Source organism: Hylobates moloch, unplaced genomic scaffold, assembly GCF_009828535.3.
Source record: "Hylobates moloch isolate HMO894 unplaced genomic scaffold, HMol_V3 SCAFFOLD_19, whole genome shotgun sequence".
In the NCBI taxonomy this organism is placed as follows: Eukaryota; Metazoa; Chordata; class Mammalia; order Primates; family Hylobatidae; genus Hylobates; species Hylobates moloch.
Genome location: NW_026652294.1, coordinates 1,910,448 through 1,922,209, shown reverse-complemented (window position 1 = coordinate 1,922,209; position 11,762 = coordinate 1,910,448). Strand labels below are relative to the sequence as shown.

Below are 11,762 nucleotides of genomic sequence, written 5' to 3'. Positions count from 1 at the left end.
GTCCTGCCCTGGGTTGGCCGTCCAGAGCAGTTGGCAGGGCAGCACGTGGAATGCGGGATCCCTGCCTCTGGGCCACACTGCTTCCCTGGAGCCAGCTGGGCACCCTCCCAGCCATGGCCCTGTGGCTGGAAAGCCTCTGCTCTGTTCGGGCACTGCGCCATGCGGGCTGCTGGGGTTAAGGCCAAGAGGGCAGATGCCCAGCCGGGCTTGGTGAGGGCAGGACAGTGCCTGCATGTGGGTGAGGGGTAGGCAGTGCAGGGGCTCAGACCACATTCTTGCCTAGGCGGTGCCCACCCCCCACAACGATGAGGGTGCCACACTGCTGTTCCCTGAACCCCCAAGCCCTCAGCTCTTGCTAGTTATCCTCCCCCAGCCTGGACCAGCACGATTTGGAGAGAACAGGGATGTCCCAGTGACCAAGCCTTTCTGGGGACCTCTCCTTGCCCTTCCCTGGGAAGCCCCCTAGTTGTCGAAGACTCTACCTGTGGGTGCCTCACAAAACAGGGGACCTCCCCACCTACCACCAGCCTTCCCTTCCCCCCAGGAGGGTCCCAGTGGCTGCTGGGAAGGGAGCTGCTGGGACCCCTCCAGCCTCCTGCCTCCCACCACCCGCTTCTCCCCACCCCCTCGGGGCTCACAGCAGTGCCAGCTCCCAGGGCAGGCGCCACAAAAGGGAACCGCGGCTGCTGGAACCTCCGTTGCCATGGGGATGGGGACCACAGGACCCACATCTGGTAGCGATTGAGGAGGAAAAATTATGAGTCGTGGAAAACGCAAATATTTTTTGTAGCACACAGCACAAAGGAGTGGGAGGAATGTGGGGACCAGGCCCAGCCTGGTTTCAAGCAGACGCAGCCCACGGCACACAGAGGCCTGCAGACACTAACCCTATGCCGCATGCATGCTCCTCTAGACTCAGAAACACCAACACAGACACACAGCCCGAAACGCAGACGTGCACACACAAAGCCAGCAGAATCCCACAAACACAGAGACGGCACACACGCTGCAACAGACGCCCACACAGCACTGGGCCCAGAGGAACACAGCCACTCACCTGCCAACACACACACACGACACTCCACCAGACAGAAACACTCACTCTCCAATACACACACACACAACCCACTGCTCACAGAGACAGATGCACTGCAACACACACACAGCCAGCCCACTACTATGGAGGACACTCACCCCACACCGCGCACATAAAAATGGAAAAAAAGACTCACTCTGCAACATACAGCATGTATCACCAGACACAGAAACACCGAGACAGAGACTCATTGCAGCACACACCATTGGCCACAAAGAAACCACAAGACAGACACAACCCTGCGACACCCACACTTCACCAAAGTCAGAAGCAGATATATATCACACAAAATACACGTGTGGCTGGGCACGGTGGCTCACGCCTGTAATTCTAGTACTTTGGGAGGATGAGGCAGGTGGATCACTTGAGGTCAGGAGTTCAAGACCAGCCTGGCCAACATGGTGAAACCCTGTCTCCATTAAAAATACAAAAAATTAGCTGGCATGGTGGCAGGTGCCTGTAATCCCAGCTACTCAGGAGGCTGAGGCAGAAGAATCGATTGAACCCGGGAGGCAGAGATTGCAGGTGAGCTGAGATCGCACCACTGCACTCCAGCCTGGCGACAGAGTGAGACTCCGTTTCAAACAAACAAACACACAAAAAAACACACACCTGCACATGACCCGACACACTCAGATACTGAGACAAACACATTCCCTGCAACACACACAAACACACAATCCATGACATACCGACAAAAGAGACACTCATTCTGCAGACACACATCTTCCACCAGATACACGGAAACATGAGAGAAACACATTAAACACACACAGCAAACACACTATCTGCAGCACATAGCTCACCACTAGACAGAAATGCAGACAGGCTGGGCGCAGTGACTCACGCCTGTAATCCCAGCACTTTCGGAGGCTGAGGCAGGCAGATCACTTGAGATCAGGAGTTCAAGACCAGCCTGGCCAACATGGTGAGACCCTGTCTCTACTAAAAATACAAAAAATTAGCCTGGCGTGGTGGCATGCGCCTGTAATCTCAACTACTTGGGAGACTGAGGTGGGAGAATTGCTTGAACCTGGGAGGCAGAGTTTGCAGTGAGTGGAGATCGCATCACTGCGCTCCAGCCTGGGCCACAGGGTGAGACTCTGTCTCAAAAAAAAGAGGGAAAAAAAAAGAAATGTAGACACAGACATGCACCCTGCACCCACCACACCACACTCACAGAACACACCTTATCCTGAAAAATACACACACACACACACACCCCCTCTGACACACAGAAACACCAAGAGACCCTCACTCTGCAACCATAGATACCTTCCACCAGACACACAGAAATAGCAAGTTATACAACCTGCAACACACACACGTGCCACCAGAGCCGACTGAATACTGAGACACACACATCAGCCGACACACAGAAGTGTACCTATCCTACAGACAGACGGCATACACAGCATCCACGCCCTACTAAGCATGGAGGTGAGCACCCACCCTAAAATGCACTCACTGCACTAGAAAAAGATCATGAGGCCCGGCGTAGTGGCTCACGCCTGTCATCCCCACACTCGGGAAAGCCAAGGCAGGAGGCTTCATTTAAGTAGGTTGGATTGGCTGTCATATGCACAGGTAAGCAACACACCCAACAGTTAGTATGCTTGAAAATAGGCCTGTTCCTTGGGTGGGGCTAACATGCAGATGATTGGTAAAGCCTCCTGAGAGGGCGGTGGGGTCAGGGCTGGGGTTAAGAGGGCAGAGGTCAGGGCTAGGGTTAGGAGAGCAGCCTGCAAGAGTTGAAAACAAGTTAGTGAATCTGTGGTGGTTGGGCTGCCAGGGAGGAAGAGGAGGAGTGGGAAGGGTAGGAGGAAGGCCTTTGACAGGGGTACAGTAGGAAGCAGGGTGTAGAGGAGTCGACCTGGGGCCAGCTTAGTTGTTGTGTGGACGGTGGACAGGGGTCATCTATCTTCGGGTGAGGTCATTGTCTCGATGAGTCCAGCTGCAGGGCTGAGGTCACTCACCTGGTAAAGAAGCTGGTTGGGGTGAGCTCCTGGGTCTCCCTGAATTTGCAGTGACCTTCGCCCAATAATGGACCTCGAGACATCTGTTAGGGAGTCCTAGAACCACAGGACTGTGGTTGGACAGTGCTAGTGAAGAAGCCATTGTCCCAGTGTCACATTGGGGATACTATAATTCCAAAGCTGCCTGCTGCACACACCCCACCTGAGGTATTCCAGCGGCTGCTTCCTATTAATAGTCTGACATGCATTGTGAGGGGCAAAATGTGCACGAGTGACACTCATTCGAGAGCCTCAGCAGTGGGCATTCCAATTACACTGCTGCTTCCCGTGTGTGTGTGTGCGTGTGTGTGTCGGGGGGCCTCCTTTATTTTCTTCTGAAGCAAAAAAAAATTGCTTAAATTACTTATTTGGCCGGGCGCAGTGGCTCACGCCTGTAATCCCAGCACTTTGGGAGGCCAAAGAGGGTGGATCACTTGAGGTCAGGAGTTCGAGACCTGCCTGGCCAACATGGTGAAACCCCGTCTCTACTAATAATACAAAAATTACCCGGGCGTGGTGGCGCCTGCCTGTAATCCCAGCTACTCACTGCAACCTCCGCCTCCCGGGCTCCAGCGATCCTCGTCCCTCAGCCTCCCGGTATTTGCTGGTTTTAGAGGCGGAGTCTCGCCAGGTCGACCCGTCTGGAGCGCAGAGGCTATTCCCAGGCGCGATGCCACTACTGACGAGCTCCGTTTCCAACTGGGGCTGCCTCGCCTCTCCCTAGGCGGCCTGGTGGCAGAGGCCACCATACTGATACCGGCCTCAGTGAGGACCTGGATCGGCACAGCGCACTGCAGCGCAGAACTCCCGGTCACGCGATTCTCCTGCCTCAGCCTCCCAAGCAGCTGGGACCGCAGGCACGCGCGGCGCCGGCCCTTGGAGCTCAGAATCGTCTTTAGGACTGCATCCGGCACCAGGCAGCCAGCGGCTAGGGGGCCATGGAATCGTGCTGCCATCTGGTGGCTGGATGGGTAGCTGCTGCTTTTTTTTTTTTTCTTTTTGAGGCACAGCCTCACTTTGTGGCCCAGGCTGGAGGCAGTCAATCAATAACCGCTCACTGCAGCCTCCATCCCCCGGGCCCAAGACATCCTCCCATCTTAGCCTCCCAACGTGCTGAGATTACAGGTGTGAGCCACCGCACCGGGCCGGTACCACCTTTTTTTTTTTTTTTTTTGAGACAGAGTATCCACTCTATCGCCCAGGCTGGAGTGCAGTGGTGCAATCTTGGCTCACTGCAACCTCTACCCCCCGGGTTCAAGCGATTTTCCTGCCTTAGCCTCCTGAGTAGCTGGGATTACAAGTGCGTGCCACAACGCCCAACTAATTTTTGTATTTTTAGTACAGATGGGGTTTCACCATGTTGGCCAGGCTGGTCTCGATCTCCTGACCTCAAGTGATCTGACCACCTCGCCCACTAAAGTGCTGGGATTACAGGCATGAGCCACCGTGCCCGGCCGGTAGCATCTTTGAAGAGCCTAAACAAGTGTGGGTGACAGCCTGGAGGAACTTCAGCGCAGTTCTGTTTGTGCGGCCCGGTGGGGCCTGCTACAGGTATGTGGTGTCCCAGGCCCAGATTATCCCCCAAAGTAGGCATAGCCAGGTGAGGAAAGCCAGAAGTCAGCGACAAATACTGTGCAGTTCCGTGTATGTGGAGTATCTAAAGGAGTCAAATTCGTAGAGACAGGCGGGGTGAGGTGGCTCATGCCTGTAATCCCAGCACTTTGGGAGGCCGAGGTGAGTGGACCACCTGAGGTCAGGAGCTCGACACCAGCCCGGCCAACATGCTACTAAAAATACAAAAATACCAAAAATACAAAATTTACTAAAAATACAAAAATTAGCCGTATGTGGTCATGTGTGCCTGTAATCGCAGCTACTTGGGAGGCTGAGGGAGGAGAATCAGTTGGATCCAGGAGACAGAGGTTGCAGTGAACCAAGACTGCACCACTGCCACGGCACTGCATTCCAGCCTGGGTGACCAGCAAAACTTTGTCTCAAAGAAAACAAATGAACAAAAACAAAACAAAACAAAAAATTAGCAAGGCATGGTGATGTGTGCCTGTAGTCCCAGCTACTTGGGAGGCTGAGGCAGGAGAATTGCTTGAACCCGGGAGGCAGAGGTTGCAGTGAGCCGAGATCGTACCACTGCGCTCCAGCCTGGGAGACAGAGCTAGACTCCATTTCAAAAAAAAAAAAAAAATTTTTGTAGAAACACAAGGTGGAACCGTGGTTACCACGGGCTGGGAGGTATGGGAATTAGTGTTTAATGGGTGCAGAGTTTGAGTTTCAGATGATGAAAAGATTCTAGAAAGATGGCGGTGAATGTACTTAATGTCACTAAACCGTACACTTTAAAATGATTAAAATAGTGTTCGCTTCGGCAGCACATATACTAAAATCAGAATGATAGAGAGAAGATTCTCATGGTCTCTGCCCAAGGATGACACGCAAATTTGTGAAGCGTTCCATATTTTTATTTTTATTTTTTTATTTATTATTTATTTATTTACTTTGAGACGGAATCTTGCTCTGTTGCCCGGGCTGGAGTGCAGTGGCGCAATCTCGGCTCACTGCAAGCTCTGCCTCCCGGGTTCATGCCATTCTCCTGCCCCAGCCTCCCGAGTAGCTGGGACTACAGGCGCCTGCCACCACGCCTGGCTAATTGTTTGTATTTTTAGTAGAGACGGGGTTTCACCGTGGTCTCAATCTCCTGACCTCATGATCTGCCCGCCTCGGCCTCCCAAAGTGCTGGGATTACAGGTGTGAGCCACCGCGCCCGGCCAAAGCGTTCCGTATTTTTAAACAGATATATAGACCAATGGAACAGAACAGGGACCTCAGAAATAACACCACACATCTACAACCATCTGATCTTTGACAAACCTGACAAAAACAAGAAATGGAAAAAGGATTCCCTATTTAATAAATGGTGCTGGGAAAACTGGCTAGCCACATGCAGAAAACAGAAACTGGACCCCTTCCTTATACCTTATACAAAAATTAACTCAAAATAGATTAAAGACTTAAATGTAAAACCCAAAACTGTAAAAACCCTAGAAGAAAACCTAGGTAATACCATTCAGAACATAGGCGTGGGCAAAGACTTCATGACTAAAACACCAAAAGCAATGGCAACAAAAGCCAAAATTGACACATGGAATCTAATCAAACTAAAGAGCTTCTGCACAGCAAATGAAACTATCATCAGAGTGAACAGGCAACCTACAGAATGGGAGAAAATTTTTGCAATCTACCCATCTGACAAAGGTCTAATATCCAGAATCTACAAGGAACTTAAACAAATTTACAAGAAAAAAATAACCCCATCAAAAACTGGGCAAAGGATATGAACAGACATTCTCAAAAGAAGATATTTATGTAGCCAACAAATATATGAAAAAAAGCTCATCATCACTGGTCATTAGAGAAATGCAAATCAAAACCACAATGAGATACCATCTCACACCAGTTAGAATGGCGATTATTAAAAAGTCAGAAAACAACAGATGCTGGCGAGGCTGTGGAGAAATAGGAACACTTTTACACTGTTGGTGGGAGTGTAAATTAGTTCAACCATTGTGGAAGACAGTGTGGAGATTCCTCAAGGATCTAGAACCAGAAATACCATTTGACCCAGCAATCCCATTACTAGGTACATACCCAAATGATTATAAATCGTTCTACTGTAAAGACACCTGCACATGTATGTTTATTGCAGCACTATTCACAATAGCAAAGACTTGGAACCAACCCAAATGCCCATCAGTGATAGACTGGATAAAGAAAATGTGGCATATATACACCATGGGATACTATGCAGCCATAAAAAAGAATGAACTCATGTCTTTTGCAGGGACATGGATGGAGCTGGAAGCCATCATTTTCAGCAAACTAACACAGGAACAGAAAACCAAATACCGCATATTCTCACTTATAAGTGGCAGTTGAACAATGAGAACACATGGACACAGGGAGGGGAACATCACACACTGGGGTCTGTCTGAGGATGGGGGGCTGGGGGAGGAACAGCATTAGGAGAAATACCTAAGGCATGCAGGGCTTAAAACCTAGATGACGGATTGACAGGTGCAGCAAACCACTATGGCATGTGTATACCTATGTAACAAACCTGCACGTTCTGCACATGAATCTCAGAACTTAAAGTAAAATTTTAAAAAAAATAAAATTAAAATTAAAAAATGATTAAAGTAGGCTGGGCATGGTGGCTTAAGCCTGTAATCCTAATTACTCAGGAGGCTGAGGTGGGAGGATCACTTGAACCCAGGAGGTTGAGGCTGCAGTGATCTGCGATGGCGCCATTGTACTCCAGCCTGGGTGACATAGTGAGACCCTGTTTCAAAAAAAAAAGAAAGAAAAAGGTTAAAATGGTAAATTTTGTTATATATTTTACCACAATAAATAGAATGGGAGTAGAGGCTGAGAGGCTGTTGAATTAGGTACTGTGGAACACTGCAAGGAAGCAAAAATCGCAAAATATTGGCCAGCAAAAGACTGAATGGGCTCCATCCTTTCAGCCTGCAGCGGCTGAGGCCCCCCATGGCCCCCTGGGTTAAGGTTTCAGCATCGACCATGAGATGCCATTTGTTCTTTTCCATTTGAAGAACATGTCAAATCGGGCTGTTAAATGGAGAAACAGAGGGGATAGTCACCCCTTCGCTCAATCCTTGAAGTCCCTGTTTTAATTTATTTTGGGTCATATTAATGATTTTAATGGCTTGGGCAGGTCCTCAGGGTCTCGTCTGCCAAGACCAACATTAAAGGACAAAGTGTGGGTTTTATTCCAGTTGGAGCATCCGTCCCAGTGATGGAAATTCAAGAGCAGAAAGAACTGAGACCACTGGAATATTCTGCAAAGCTATTGCACCAGTGACCAGGCTAAGGTGGACTTGTTTGCCTTCAATCTTATGCCCCAGGGAACAGAGACAGTTCCTCCTTTACATTTAGTGGGGTCTCTGGGGAAACAGTGTCAATTAAGGCCATAAAAGTTTGCTTAGTGCGTGGGAACCAGTGGACCCCCAAGTTTGTGAGAGCAATTGTCCTCTGTAGTGGCGAGGGTCAAGGAGTATGCTGTGTCCCTAGCAAGGCTGGAGTGGTCACGGGTGCTCTATTTTGGGGGATGTGATGTGGGCTCACATCTTGAGGACTTGGGTTTGGATTCTCTGTATAAGTTGTTTTAGAAGCGCCTGGACCTCTTTGGGGTCTTACCGTAAATCTGATTATCGGGGAAGCCCAGGTTGCAAAGTTGCCAATGCCAGGGTTGGGAGGTGGCCGTGGAAGTTCTGAAATGGGGGTCCTTTCCTTGTCAGTAGGGTTTGGTGCTTTGGGATGAGAAGACGGGGTCCTGGAATCAATCATTCCAGGCCATCAAGGGCCTCTGTAGGACTAGTCACATGAGGCCGGGCATGGTGGTTCATACCTATACTCCCAGCACTTTGGGAGGCCAAGGTGGGAGGATTGCTTGAGGCGAGGAGTTCAAGACCATTCCGGGCAACACAAGGAGACCTCATCTCTACAAAACTAAAAACAATGACCCAGGCATGGTGGAGTGTGTCTGTAGTCCCAGCTACTCAGGAGGCTGAGGCAGGATCACTTGAGCCCACAAGTTCGAGGCTGCAGTGAGCTGTGACTGCGGCACCACACTCCAGCCTGGGTGACAGAGGGAGATCCTGTCTCTAAAAAAAAAAATAAAACAAAAGTGTAATCACTTGACTAGTTAGGGGAGCGCCACCATGCCTAATTTTTTTTTTATTTTATTTTCAGTAGAGACAAGGTCTCGCTATGTTGCCCGAGATGGTCTTGAACTCCTGGGCTCAAGCAATCCTCCCTCCTTGGCCTCCCAAAGTGCTGGGATTACAGGTGTGAGCCAGTGCGCCCAGCCTGGAAACAAAAAAATGAATCTCTGTAACTGAAGTCCCAAATAGGAAACTCTGAGCTTTTGCGGATACTTAATTTTTTCATCTCCTAAAATTTAAAGTGGCAAATGAGTATGATCATGGTGGCTCTGGCCTGTAATCTCAGCACTTTGGGAGGCCAAAGTCAGGAGTTCGAAACCAGCCTGGCCAACATGGTGAAACCCCCATCTCTACTAAAAGTATAAAAATTAGCTGGGTGTGGTGGCGCTTGCCTGTGATCCTAGCTACTCAGGAGGCTGAGGCAGGTGAATCACTTGAACCTAGGAGGCGGAGCCTGCAGTGAGCTGAGATCGTGCCACTGCACTCCAGCTTGGGCAACAGAGTGAGACTCCATCTCAAAACATAAATAAATAAAGTGGCAAATGAGACAGGAAGCAGGTTTTGGAAGTGCGTAGATGCCTCAAAGGTCAGCATTTGATCTTACTGCCTGCAAGTTCCCAGTAAAAGCAGAACATGTGAAAGGACTCTGAGGCACAAAAATACAGTTGGATAGTCCTGGGCAGGCAAGAGGAAAGTTGAGTAAATGTGTGTCTAAAACGTGCATTTCTAGGCTGGGCACAGTGGCTTACACATATAATTCCAGCACTTTAGGAGACTGAGGCAGGAGAATCACTTGAGCCCAGGAGTGCGAGATCAGTTTGGGCAACATAGTGAGACCCTGTCACTACAGAAATAAAAATTAGCTGTGGTGACGAGTACCCGTAGTCCTAACTACTCAGGATGCTGAGGCAGGAAAATCACTTGAGCCCAGGAGGTGGAGGCTGCAGTGAGCTGTGATTGCACCATTGTTGCCCTCCAACCTGGGCAATAGAGCAAGACCTGTTTCTAAAATAATAAAAAATAATAATAAAATGTACATTTCTAACTTCATTTCAAAGTTAAGGCCAGGTGCAGTGGCTCATGCCTGTAATCCCAGCATTTGGGAGGCTGAGGCAAGGGGATCACTTAAGCCCAGGAATTCGAGACCAGCCTGTACAAAACAGTGAAACCTTGTCTCTAAATTAAAATAAAAGTAAACAAAGTCAAACATTTTTTAAAAAATCAGAACAGAAACGTTTAACTGCGTACTTCTAGGCCCAACAGAGTAGGGGTTAGCACAGGCACAACCAGGTTGCATTATCTATATACAATCTGCCCTGGCAGGAAGGACATCCTTTTCTTCCAGGCTTAACCACTCTAGGAGACCCAGATTATTTTAAATTATAGCGTCAACAATTTAAAGCAGGTTTTACTGTAAGGCACAATCTCAATAATTAATAGGGCAATATAATGAACACATAAAAGCTCAGACTTTTATGTCTGAGAAAACAAGAGAAAACAAGACTCTTGAATGGGCCTGGAAGTTTTGCCATGTCCCCCAAGGTACTCTCAGTTGCATCCTTCGGAACCTTTCAACACATACACATACACCTCCCTCATCCTTTTGTGAAGAGTGTATTCATCACTAGATTAAGAGGATTTGGATAAAATTTATAAATGTACAAACTTTGCTACCAAGGACTCACATATTTACTTTCCTAGCTCATCAGTTTACGTCCTAGAAAAACTCCAGATCCACATTAACCAGCTGTTTTCTATTTTTCATTTTATGATGCTGTTTCCACTTTCACCTGCAAAGTGAGTAATAGTAATACCTATTACAGTAATTTAAGTAACACCATTTAGAGTAATTTCGTCTTTAGTACCGTATTTATACTACTAAGAAAGCCGCCAATGATTCAAGCTGCACTCACTGGTGAAACCCTATGCTATATATGTAATTAATTTATTTCCTAAATTCTTACCTCCCTCCACCCCCTCCATTGGAAAATAAACTCTAAAGAATGCAAAAGTTTTTGTGTTTTTGTTCAATACTTAAGAGCAGTGCCTGGTACCTAACAGTCAATATCTGCTAACTTTGACGAATGAATGGTATATTTATATTATGCAATATTACTATGAAGCCATGAAACACAGTGAGTTAGAGTGGTACCAGCTAATTTAATGGAATTTCCAGAAGTATGAAGTTAAGAAAACAAGAAGAAAAGTGTCAAAAATATGATCCCACTTTTTTTTTCTTCCCTGAAACAGAGGCTTGCTCTGACACCCAGGCTATAGTATAGTGCTGCCATCATGGCTCACTGCAACCTCAAACTGCTGGGCTCAGGGAATCCTTCCACCTCAGCCTCCCATGTAGCTGGGACTATAGGTGTGTGCCACAATGCCCAGCTAATTTATTTTAAATTATTTTTTGTAGAGACAGGGTCTCCCTATGTTGCCCAGGCTGGTCTCAAACTACTGGGCTCAAGTGATCCTCCCACCTCAGCTTCCCAAAGTGTTGGGATTACAGGTGTGACCCACTGTGCCCAGCCTAATCCCATTTTTTAAAAAGTACACCCCAAAATCCATACACTGGTGAGGAAGTGGAGAACGTGGAATCCTCATACACAGAATGTAAAATGGTAGAGCTCTGGAAAACATTTTAGCAGTTTCTCAAAATGTTTAACATAGCTACTATACGACCCAGCGATTCAGCTCCTACATATATACCTAAGGTAACTGAAAGGGTTATGTCCACACAAAAATTTGCAGAGGAACTTGTACACACTTGTTCACAGTAGCATTATTCATGATAGCCCAAAGTGGCAAAAACGCAAATGTTCATCAACTGATGAACAAATAAGGTATGAACTATCATTCAGACATATAAGAAATGAAGTGCTAATACATGCTACAACA

The 11,762-nt window shown here is 48.0% G+C and overlaps 1 long non-coding RNA gene and 1 other non-coding gene across 2 annotated transcripts; one reads left to right on the top strand and one right to left on the bottom strand.

The window, feature by feature from the left end:
* The first annotated feature begins 5,479 nt into the window (after positions 1 to 5,479).
* LOC116459569 (U6 spliceosomal RNA) lies at positions 5,480 to 5,586 on the top strand. The gene has a single exon (XR_004245608.1). It is a non-coding gene; the product is annotated as a U6 spliceosomal RNA (small nuclear RNA).
* A 1,725-nt stretch (positions 5,587 to 7,311) lies between these two features.
* LOC131382014 (uncharacterized) lies at positions 7,312 to 11,756 on the bottom strand. Its single transcript, XR_009211160.1, has 2 exons — positions 8,338 to 11,756; positions 7,312 to 7,462 (listed from the first exon to the last, which is right to left on the bottom strand). It is a non-coding gene; the product is annotated as an uncharacterized LOC131382014 (long non-coding RNA).
* Between the last annotated feature and the right edge of the window lie 6 nt (positions 11,757 to 11,762).